The sequence below is a fragment of the Lactuca virosa genome, chromosome 4 (assembly GCF_052849685.1).
Source record: "Lactuca virosa cultivar CGN04683 chromosome 4, Lactuca_virosa_CGN04683_v6, whole genome shotgun sequence".
NCBI lineage: Eukaryota > Viridiplantae > Streptophyta > Magnoliopsida > Asterales > Asteraceae > Lactuca > Lactuca virosa.
Window position 1 is genome coordinate 261,480,971 of NC_136429.1, and position 11,239 is coordinate 261,492,209.

Genomic DNA, 11,239 nt, shown 5'->3' on the forward strand with positions numbered 1-11,239 from the left:
GATCGGTGCAGACCAGAAATGTTCTTCACATCCATATTTGTTATCTTCATTTACCAGGGACGTTAATTCGACAGTTTGGTTTTTATCCAGTCATGTGGTTGTCAAAACTTGATTTGGGACTGTTTGAACCTTTTGATAAACAACTTTTTCTTTTAAAGACCTTGGTTTATTTTGTGAAAGATGTACGAATTCTACTGAATTTTCAGAAATTAGTACTTTCGCAGGTTCGGATTCGTTTTTAACAAATGTTGAACAATCAACCTCATCTTCTACTGAAATTTCACTCATATCACTGTCATCGTCGAATTCAGATGTGCTTTCAACATTGAGTTTATTATCTGCACTCAACTTTGAACTCAATGAGTCATATTTTTGTACAGTGTCGGTTTTGATTTTCAGCTTATCATTTTCATCCAAAAGTTGCTTTAACATGTTCTTATGTTCTTTGGACTTGATGTATGTTTCAATTTTGTCCAGTTTCACCCTGTAAGCATTTGAAACTTCGTCAGAAGAGACGATTGACTCACACTTATAACAATCAATGTCGATTTCATCTTCCTTTAATTCAAGGAAAGGTAAGATCATTTTATAAATTTTCTTACCAATCTCACAATCAAGATGCAATTGTCTAATATTGAAATAAAGCGTTTTTGCAATTAAACAAAAAATATTGTGTTGTTTCAAAAGCATTAAATTGTCTCATTGCAAATAAAAAAGTTCATCCCTAGACTTAGAAGTATCGGACTCCAAATTTTCAATACATATGCGCCGTTCCTCACTCTTTGATGAAATCTTGTTGATTTGATCAATTAGGTTAGAATTTGTCAAGCGGGTTTGTTTTAAACTGTTACTTATACTTGAACATAATTGGGATTTCTAGATTGCCAAAATTGCTTTCTTTCCCTAAGATTTTTGTTATATCTCACGTTTCTTTGGTGTTTCTGAGTTGCGAATTGCTCAGATGACTTGTGTATGTTTGCCCTGGGTTTCGCCTTTCTTATAGGAAGTTCGCTTTTTACTGATATGGTTTGGCATGCAACATCCTTTGTTCCACTTGGACTTACCTTTTCGTAGCTTGATGGATTGTTGAGTGGTTCCGCTACATATCTCCCTTTCACTCTCCATGAAGACTTTTATGAGAGTCCCACGGTTTCATCTACGTTATCGATCGCTGCAGACCAAAAATGTTCTTCACATCCACCTTTGTTATCTTCATTTACAAGCGACGTTAATTCGACAGTTTGGTTTTTATCCAATCATGTGGTTGTCAAAAGTTGATTTGGGACTGTTTGAACCTTTTGATTAACAACTTTTTCTTTTAAAGACCTTAGTTTATTTTATGAAAGACGTGTGAATTCTAATGAATTTTCAGAAATTTGTACTTTCGCAGGTTCGGATTCGTTTTTAACAAATGCTGAACAATCAACCTCATCTTCTACTGAAATTTCACTCATATCACTGTCATCGTCGAATTCAGATGTGCTTTCAAGATTGAGTTTATTATCTGAACTCAACTTTGAACTCAATGAGTCATATTTTTGTGCAGTGTCGGTTTTGATTTTCAGTTTATCATTTTCATCCAAAATTTGCTTTAGCATGTTCTTATGTTCTTTGGACTTGATGTATGTTTCATATTTTTCCAGTTTCACCCTGTAAGCATCTGAAACTTCGTTAGAAGAGACGATTGACTCACACTTATAACAATCAACATCGATTTCATCTTCCTTTAATTCAAGGAAAGGTAAGATCATTTTATGAATTATCTTACCAATCTTACAATCAAGATGCAATTGTCTAATATTGAAATAAAGCCTTTTTGCAATTAAAAAAAATATTGTGTTGTTTCAAAAGCATTAAATTGTGTCATTGCAAATAAATAAGTTCATCCCTAGACTTAGAAGTATCGGACTCCAACTTTTCAATCCATATGCGTCGTTCCTCACTCTTTGAAGAAATCTTGCTGATTTGATCAGTTGGGTTAGAATTTGTCAAGCGGGTTTGTTTTAAACAGTTACTTATACTTGAACATAATTGGGATTTCTAGATTGCCAAAATTGCTTTCTTTCCCTAATATTTTTGTTATATCTCACGTTTCTTTGATGTTTCTGAGCTGCGAATTGTTCAGATGACTTGTGTATGTTTGCCCTGGGTTTCGCCTTTCTTATAGGAAGTTCGCTTTTTACTGATATGGTTTGGCATGAAACATCCTTTGTTCCACATGGACTTCCCTTTTCGTAGCTTGATGGCTTGTTGAGTGGTTCCGCTACATATCTCCCTTTCACTCTCCATGAAGTCTTTTTTGAGAGTCCCACGATTTCATCTACGTTATCGATCGGTGCAGACCAGAAATGTTCTTCACATCCATATTTGTTATCTTCATTTACCAGGGACGTTAATTCGACAGTTTGGTTTTTATCAAGTCATGTGGTTGTCAAAACTTGATTTGGGACTGTTTGAACCTTTTGATAAACAACTTTTTCTTTTAAAGACCTTGGTTTATTTTGTGAAAGATGTACGAATTCTACTGAATTTTCAGAAATTAGTACTTTCGCAGGTTCGGATTCGTTTTTAACAAATGTTGAACAATCAACCTCATCTTCTACTGAAATTTCACTCATATCACTGTCATCGTCGAATTCAGATGTGCTTTCAACATTGAGTTTATTATCTGCACTCAACTTTGAACTCAATGAGTCATATTTTTGTACAGTGTCGGTTTTGATTTTCAGCTTATCATTTTCATCCAAAAGTTGCTTTAACATGTTCTTATGTTCTTTGGACTTGATGTATGTTTCAATTTTGTCCAGTTTCACCCTGTAAGCATTTGAAACTTCGTCAGAAGAGACGATTGACTCACACTTATAACAATCAATGTCGATTTCATCTTCCTTTAATTCAAGGAAAGGTAAGATCATTTTATGAATTTTCTTACCAATCTCACAATCAAGATGCAATTGTCTAATATTGAAATAAAGCGTTTTTGCAATTAAACAAAAAATATTGTGTTGTTTCAAAAGCATTAAATTGTCTCATTGCAAATAAAAAAGTTCATCCCTAGACTTAGAAGTATCGGACTCCAAATTTTCAATACATATGCGCCGTTCCTCACTCTTTGATGAAATCTTGTTGATTTGATCAATTAGGTTAGAATTTGTCAAGCGGGTTTGTTTTAAACTGTTACTTATACTTGAACATAATTGGGATTTCTAGATTGCCAAAATTGCTTTCTTTCCCTAAGATTTTTGTTATATCTCACGTTTCTTTGATGTTTCTGAGTTGCGAATTGCTCAGATGACTTGTGTATGTTTGCCCTGGGTTTCGCCTTTCTTATAGGAAGTTCGCTTTTTACTGATATGGTTTGGCATGCAACATCCTTTGTTCCACTTGGACTTACCTTTTCGTAGCTTGATGGATTGTTGAGTGGTTCCGCTACATATCTCCCTTTCACTCTCCATGAAGACTTTTATGAGAGTCCCACGGTTTCATCTACGTTATCGATCGCTGCAGACCAGAAATGTTCTTCACATCCACCTTTGTTATCTTCATTTACAAGCGACGTTAATTCGACAGTTTGGTTTTTATCCAATCATGTGGTTGTCAAAAGTTGATTTGGGACTGTTTGAACCTTTTGATTAACAACTTTTTCTTTTAAAGACCTTAGTTTATTTTATGAAAGACGTGTGAATTCTAATGAATTTTCAGAAATTTGTACTTTCGCAGGTTCGGATTCGTTTTTAACAAATGCTGAACAATCAACCTCATCTTCTACTGAAATTTCACTCATATCACTGTCATCGTCGAATTCAGATGTGCTTTCAAGATTGAGTTTATTATCTGAACTCAACTTTGAACTCAATGAGTCATATTTTTGTGCAGTGTCGGTTTTGATTTTCAGTTTATCATTTTCATCCAAAATTTGCTTTAGCATGTTCTTATGTTCTTTGGACTTGATGTATGTTTCATATTTTTCCAGTTTCACCCTGTAAGCATCTGAAACTTCGTTAGAAGAGACGATTGACTCACACTTATAACAATCAACATCGATTTCATCTTCCTTTAATTCAAGGAAAGGTAAGATCATTTTATGAATTATCTTACCAATCTTACAATCAAGATGCAATTGTCTAATATTGAAATAAAGCCTTTTTGCAATTAAAAAAAAATATTGTGTTGTTTCAAAAGCATTAAATTGTGTCATTGCAAATAAATAAGTTCATCCCTAGACTTAGAAGTATCGGACTCCAACTTTTCAATCCATATGCGTCGTTCCTCACTCTTTGAAGAAATCTTGCTGATTTGATCAGTTGGGTTAGAATTTGTCAAGCGGGTTTGTTTTAAACAGTTACTTATACTTGAACATAATTGGGATTTCTAGATTGCCAAAATTGCTTTCTTTCCCTAATATTTTTGTTATATCTCACGTTTCTTTGATGTTTCTGAGCTGCGAATTGTTCAGATGACTTGTGTATGTTTGCCCTGGGTTTCGCCTTTCTTATAGGAAGTTCGCTTTTTACTGATATGGTTTGGCATGAAACATCCTTTGTTCCACATGGACTTCCCTTTTCGTAGCTTGATGGCTTGTTGAGTGGTTCCGCTACATATCTCCCTTTCACTCTCCATGAAGTCTTTTTTGAGAGTCCCACGATTTCATCTACGTTATCGATCGGTGCAGACCAGAAATGTTCTTCACATCCATATTTGTTATCTTCATTTACCAGGGACGTTAATTCGACAGTTTGGTTTTTATCAAGTCATGTGGTTGTCAAAACTTGATTTGGGACTGTTTGAACCTTTTGATAAACAACTTTTTCTTTTAAAGACCTTGGTTTATTTTGTGAAAGATGTACGAATTCTACTGAATTTTCAGAAATTAGTACTTTCGCAGGTTCGGATTCGTTTTTAACAAATGTTGAACAATCAACCTCATCTTCTACTGAAATTTCACTCATATCACTGTCATCGTCGAATTCAGATGTGCTTTCAACATTGAGTTTATTATCTGCACTCAACTTTGAACTCAATGAGTCATATTTTTGTACAGTGTCGGTTTTGATTTTCAGCTTATCATTTTCATCCAAAAGTTGCTTTAACATGTTCTTATGTTCTTTGGACTTGATGTATGTTTCAATTTTGTCCAGTTTCACCCTGTAAGCATTTGAAACTTCGTCAGAAGAGACGATTGACTCACACTTATAACAATCAATGTCGATTTCATCTTCCTTTAATTCAAGGAAAGGTAAGATCATTTTATGAATTTTCTTACCAATCTCACAATCAAGATGCAATTGTCTAATATTGAAATAAAGCGTTTTTGCAATTAAACAAAAAATATTGTGTTGTTTCAAAAGCATTAAATTGTCTCATTGCAAATAAAAAAGTTCATCCCTAGACTTAGAAGTATCGGACTCCAAATTTTCAATACATATGCGCCGTTCCTCACTCTTTGATGAAATCTTGTTGATTTGATCAATTAGGTTAGAATTTGTCAAGCGGGTTTGTTTTAAACTGTTACTTATACTTGAACATAATTGGGATTTCTAGATTGCCAAAATTGCTTTCTTTCCCTAAGATTTTTGTTATATCTCACGTTTCTTTGGTGTTTCTGAGTTGCGAATTGCTCAGATGACTTGTGTATGTTTGCCCTGGGTTTCGCCTTTCTTATAGGAAGTTCGCTTTTTACTGATATGGTTTGGCATGCAACATCCTTTGTTCCACTTGGACTTACCTTTTCGTAGCTTGATGGATTGTTGAGTGGTTCCGCTACATATCTCCCTTTCACTCTCCATGAAGTCTTTTATGAGAGTCCCACGGTTTCATCTACGTTATCGATCGCTGCAGACCAGAAATGTTCTTCACATCCACCTTTGTTATCTTCATTTACAAGCGACGTTAATTCGACAGTTTGGTTTTTATCCAGTCATGTGGTTGTCAAAAGTTGATTTGGGACTGTTTGAACCTTTTGATTAACAACTTTTTCTTTTAAAGACCTTAGTTTATTTTATGAAAGACGTGTGAATTCTAATGAATTTTCAGAAATTTGTACTTTCGCAGGTTCGGATTCGTTTTTAACAAATGCTGAACAATCAACCTCATCTTCTACTGAAATTTCACTCATATCTCTGTCATCGTCGAATTCAGATGTGCTTTCAAGATTGAGTTTATTATCTGAACTCAACTTTGAACTCAATGAGTCATATTTTTGTGCAGTGTCGGTTTTGATTTTCAGTTTATCATTTTCATCCAAAATTTGCTTTAGCATGTTCTTATGTTCTTTGGACTTGATGTATGTTTCATATTTTTCCAGTTTCACCCTGTAAGCATCTGAAACTTCGTTAGAAGAGACGATTGACTCACACTTATAACAATCAACATCGATTTCATCTTCCTTTAATTCAAGGAAAGGTAAGATCATTTTATGAATTATCTTACCAATCTTACAATCAAGATGCAATTGTCTAATATTGAAATAAAGCCTTTTTGCAATTAAAAAAAATATTGTGTTGTTTCAAAAGCATTAAATTGTGTCATTGCAAAAAAATAAGTTCTTCCCTAGACTTAGAAGTATCAGACTCCAACTTTTCAATCCATATGCGTCGTTCCTCACTCTTTGAAGAAATCTTGCTGATTTGATCAGTTTGGTTAGAATTTGTCAAGCGGGTTTGTTTTAAACAGTTACTTATACTTGAACATAATTGGGATTTCTAGATTGCCAAAATTGCTTTCTTTCCCTAATATTTTTGTTATATCTCACGTTTCTTTGATGTTTCTGAGCTGCGAATTGTTCAGATGACTTGTGTATGTTTGCCCTGGGTTTCGCCTTTCTTATAGGAAGTTCGCTTTTTACTGATATGGTTTGGCATGAAACATCCTTTGTTCCACATGGACTTCCCTTTTCGTAGCTTGATGGCTTGTTGAGTGGTTCCGCTACATATCTCCCTTTCACTCTCCATGAAGTCTTTTTTGAGAGTCCCACGATTTCATCTATGTTATCGATCGGTGCAGACCAGAAATGTTCTTCACATCCATATTTGTTATCTTCATTTACCAGGGACGTTAATTCGACAGTTTGGTTTTTATCCAGTCATGTGGTTGTCAAAACTTGATTTGGGACTGTTTGAACCTTTTGATAAACAACTTTTTCTTTTAAAGACCTTGGTTTATTTTGTGAAAGATGTACGAATTCTACTGAATTTTCAGAAATTAGTACTTTCGCAGGTTCGGATTCGTTTTTAACAAATGTTGAACAATCAACCTCATCTTCTACTGAAATTTCACTCATATCACTGTCATCGTCGAATTCAGATGTGCTTTCAACATTGAGTTTATTATCTGCACTCAACTTTGAACTCAATGAGTCATATTTTTGTAGAGTGTCGGTTTTGATTTTCAGTTTATCATTTTCATCCAAAAGTTGCTTTAACATGTTCTTATGTTCTTTGGACTTGATGTATGTTTCAATTTTGTCCAGTTTCACCCTGTAAGCATTTGAAACTTCGTCAGAAGAGACGATTGACTCACACTTATAACAATCAATGTCGATTTCATCTTCCTTTAATTCAAGGAAAGGTAAGATCATTTTATGAATTTTCTTACCAATCTCACAATCAAGATGCAATTGTCTAATATTGAAATAAAGCGTTTTTGCAATTAAACAAAAAATATTGTGTTGTTTCAAAAGCATTAAATTGTCTCATTGCAAATAAAAAAGTTCATCCCTAGACTTAGAAGTATCGGACTCCAAATTTTCAATACATATGCGCCGTTCCTCACTCTTTGATGAAATCTTGTTGATTTGATCAATTAGGTTAGAATTTGTCAAGCGGGTTTGTTTTAAACTGTTACTTATACTGTTACTTATACTTGAACATAATTGGGATTTCTAGATTGCCAAAATTGCTTTCTTTCCCTAAGATTTTTGTTATATCTCACGTTTCTTTGGTGTTTCTGAGTTGCGAATTGCTCAGATGACTTGTGTATGTTTGCCCTGGGTTTCGCCTTTCTTATAGGAAGTTCGCTTTTTACGGATATGGTTTGGCATGCAACATCCTTTGTTCCACTTGGACTTCCCTTTTCGTAGCTTGATGGATTGTTGAGTGGTTCCGCTACATATCTCCCTTTCACTCTCCATGAAGTCTTTTCTGAGAGTCCCACGGTTTCATCTACGTTATCATTCGGTGCAGACCAGAAATGTTCTTCACATCCACCTTTGTTATCTTCATTTACAAGGGACGTGAATTCGACAATTTGGTTTGTATCCAGTCATGTGGTTGTCAAAACTTGATTTGGGACTGTTTGAACCTTTTGATGAACAACTTTTTCTTTTAAATACCTTGGTTTATTTTGTGAAAGACGTGTGAATTCTACTGAATTTTCAGAAATTAGTACTTTCGCAGGTTCGGATTCGTTTTTAACAAATGTTGAACAATCAAACTCATCTTCTACTGAAATTTCACTCATATCACTGTCATCGTCGAATTCAGATGTGCTTTCAACATTGAGTTTATTATCTGAACTCAACTTTGAACTCAATGAGTTATATTTTTGTACAGTGTCGGTTTTGATTTCCAGTTTATCATTTTCATCCAAAAGTTGCTTTAACATGTTCTTATGTTCTTTGGACTTCATGTATGTTTCAATTTTGTCCAGTTTCAACCTGTAAGCATCTGAAACTTCGTCAGAAGAGACGATTAACTCACACTTATAACAATCAACGTCGATTTCATCTTCCTTTAATTGAAGGAAAGGTAAGATCATTTTATGAATTTTCTTACCAATCTCACAATCAAGATGCAATTGTCTGATATTGAAATAAAGCCTTTTTGCAATTAAACAAAAAATATTGTGTTGTTTTAAAAGCATTAAATTGTCTCATTGCAAATAAATAAGTTCATCCCTAGACTTAGAAGTATCGGACTCCAACTTTTCAATCCATATGCGTCGTTCCTCACTCTTTGATGAAATCTTGCTTATTTGATCAGTTGGGTTAGAATTTGTAAAGCGGGTTTGTTTTAAACTGTTATTTATACTTGAACATAATTGGGATTCCTAGATTGCCAAAATTGCTTTCTTTCCCTAAGATTTTTGTTATATCTCACGTTTCTTTGGTGTTTCTGAGCTGCGAATTGCTCAGATGACTTGTGTATGTTTTCCCTAGGTTTCGCCTTTCTTATAGGAAGTTCGCTTTTTGCTGATACGGTTTGGCATGAAACATCCTTTGTTCCACTTGGACTTTCCTTTTCGTAGCTTGATGGATTGTTTAGTGGTTCTGCTACATATCTTCCTTTCACTCTCCATGAAGTCTTTTCTGAGAGTCCCACGGTTTCATCTATGTTATCGATCGGTGCAGACCAGAAATGTTCTTCACATCCACCTTTGTTATCTTCATTTACCAGGGACGTTAATTCGACAGTTTGGTTTTTATCTAGTCATATGGTTGTCAAAACTTGATTTGGGACTTTTTGAACCTTTTGATAAACAACTTTTTCTTTTAAAGACCTTGGTTTATTTTATGAAAGACGTGTGAATTCTATTGAATTTTCAGAAATTAGTACTTTCGCAGGTTCGGATTCGTTTTTAACAAATGCTGAACAATCAACCTCATCTTCTACTGAAATTTCACTCATATCACTGTCATCGTCGAATTCAGATGCGCTTTCAACATTGAGTTTATTATCTGCACTCAACTTTGAACTCAATGAGTCATATTTTTGTACAGTGTCGGTTTTGATTTTCAGTTTATCATTTTCATCCAAAATTTGCTTTAACATGTTCTTATGTTCTTTGGACATTATGTATGTTTCATATTTTTCCAGTTTCACCCTGTAAGCATCTGAAACTTCGTCAGAAGAGACGATTGACTCACACTTATAACAATCAGCATCGATTTCATCTTCCTTTAATTCAAGGAAAGGTAAGATCATTTTATGAATTATCTCACCAATCTCACAATCAAGATGCAATTGTCTAATATTGAAATAAAGCCTTTTTGCAATTAAACAAAAAATATTGTGTTGTTTCAAAAGCATTAAATTGTCTCATTGCAAATAAATAAGTTCATCCTTAGACTTAGAAGTATCGGACTCCAACTATTCAATCCATATGCGTCGTTCTTCACTCTTTGAAGAAATCTTGCTGATTTGATCAGTTGGGTTAGAATTTGTCAAGCGGGTTTGTTTTAAACTGTTACTTACACTTGAACATAATTGGGATTTCTAGATTGCCAAAATTGCTTTCTTTCCCTAATATTTTTGTTATATCTCACGTTTCTTTGATGTTTCTGAGCTGCGAATTGCTCAGATGAGTTGTGTATGTTTGCCCTGGGTTTCGCCTTTCTTATTGGAAGTTCGCTTTTTACTGATATGGTTTGGCATGAAACATCCTTTGTTCCACGTGGACTTCCCTTTTCGTAGCTTGATCGATTGTTGAGTGGTTCCGCTACATATCTCCCTTTCACTCTCCATGAAGTCTTTTCTGAGAGTCCCACGGTTTCATCTACGTTATCGATCGGTGCAGACCAGAAATGTTCTTCACATCCACCTTTGTTATCTTCATTTACAAGGGACGTTAATTCGACAGTTTGGTTTGTATCCAGTCATGTGGTTGTCAAAACTTGATTTGGGACTGTTTGAACCTTTTGATAAACAACTTTTTCTTTTAAAGACCTTGGTTTATTTTGTGAAAGACGTGTGAATTCTACTGAATTTTCAGAAATTAGTACTTTCGCAGGTTCGGATTCGTTTTTAACAAATGCTGAACAATCAAACTCATCTTCTACTGAAATTTCACTCATATCACTGTCATCGTCGAATTCAGATGTGCTTTCAACATTGAGTTTATTATCTGAACTCAACTTTGAACTCAATGAGTCATATTTTTGTACAGTGTCGGTTTTGATTTTCAGTTTATAATTTTCATCCAAAATATGCTTTAACATGTTCTTATGTTCTTTGGACTTGATGTATGTTTCAATTTTGTCCAGTTTCAACCTGCAAGCATCTGAAACTTCGTCGGAAGAGACGATTAACTCACACTTATAACAATCAGCGTCGATTTCATCTTCCTTTAATTCAAGGAAAGGTAAGATCATTTTATGAATTTTCTTACCAATCTCACAATCAAGATGCAATTGTCTAATATTGAAATAAAGCCTTTTTGCAATTAAACAAAAAATATTGTGTTGTTTCAAAAGCATTAAATTGTCTCATTACAAATAAATAAGTTCATCCCTAGACTTAAAAGT